We start from the raw sequence: 329 nt of genomic DNA on the forward strand, positions 1-329 counted from the left end.
ACGGGTAATTCATACAGCATATACATACATACATACATACATATATGCATACATACGTATGTAGGTACATACATACAAAGTAGTATCATTATTGCTTCTTTTACATCACTACCTTATGTCTTACGCTTTTCATCTGAACAGTATATAATTCTAACTATTCTTGCATTTTCGTATTTCTTATTTGTTTGATTATGTCTACCTGCCCATTTTTTTCTTTATTCTGTCATTTACAAAGGCAAACCTTCTTGGATTTCGTAAAAAAAGTCACGTGTGTCTATTTGTTACAATATACATCAGCACATTATGTTATAAAAAATCTTTCCAGTATA

The sequence above is a fragment of the Penaeus monodon genome, chromosome 40, assembly GCF_015228065.2.
Source record: "Penaeus monodon isolate SGIC_2016 chromosome 40, NSTDA_Pmon_1, whole genome shotgun sequence".
NCBI lineage: Eukaryota > Metazoa > Arthropoda > Malacostraca > Decapoda > Penaeidae > Penaeus > Penaeus monodon.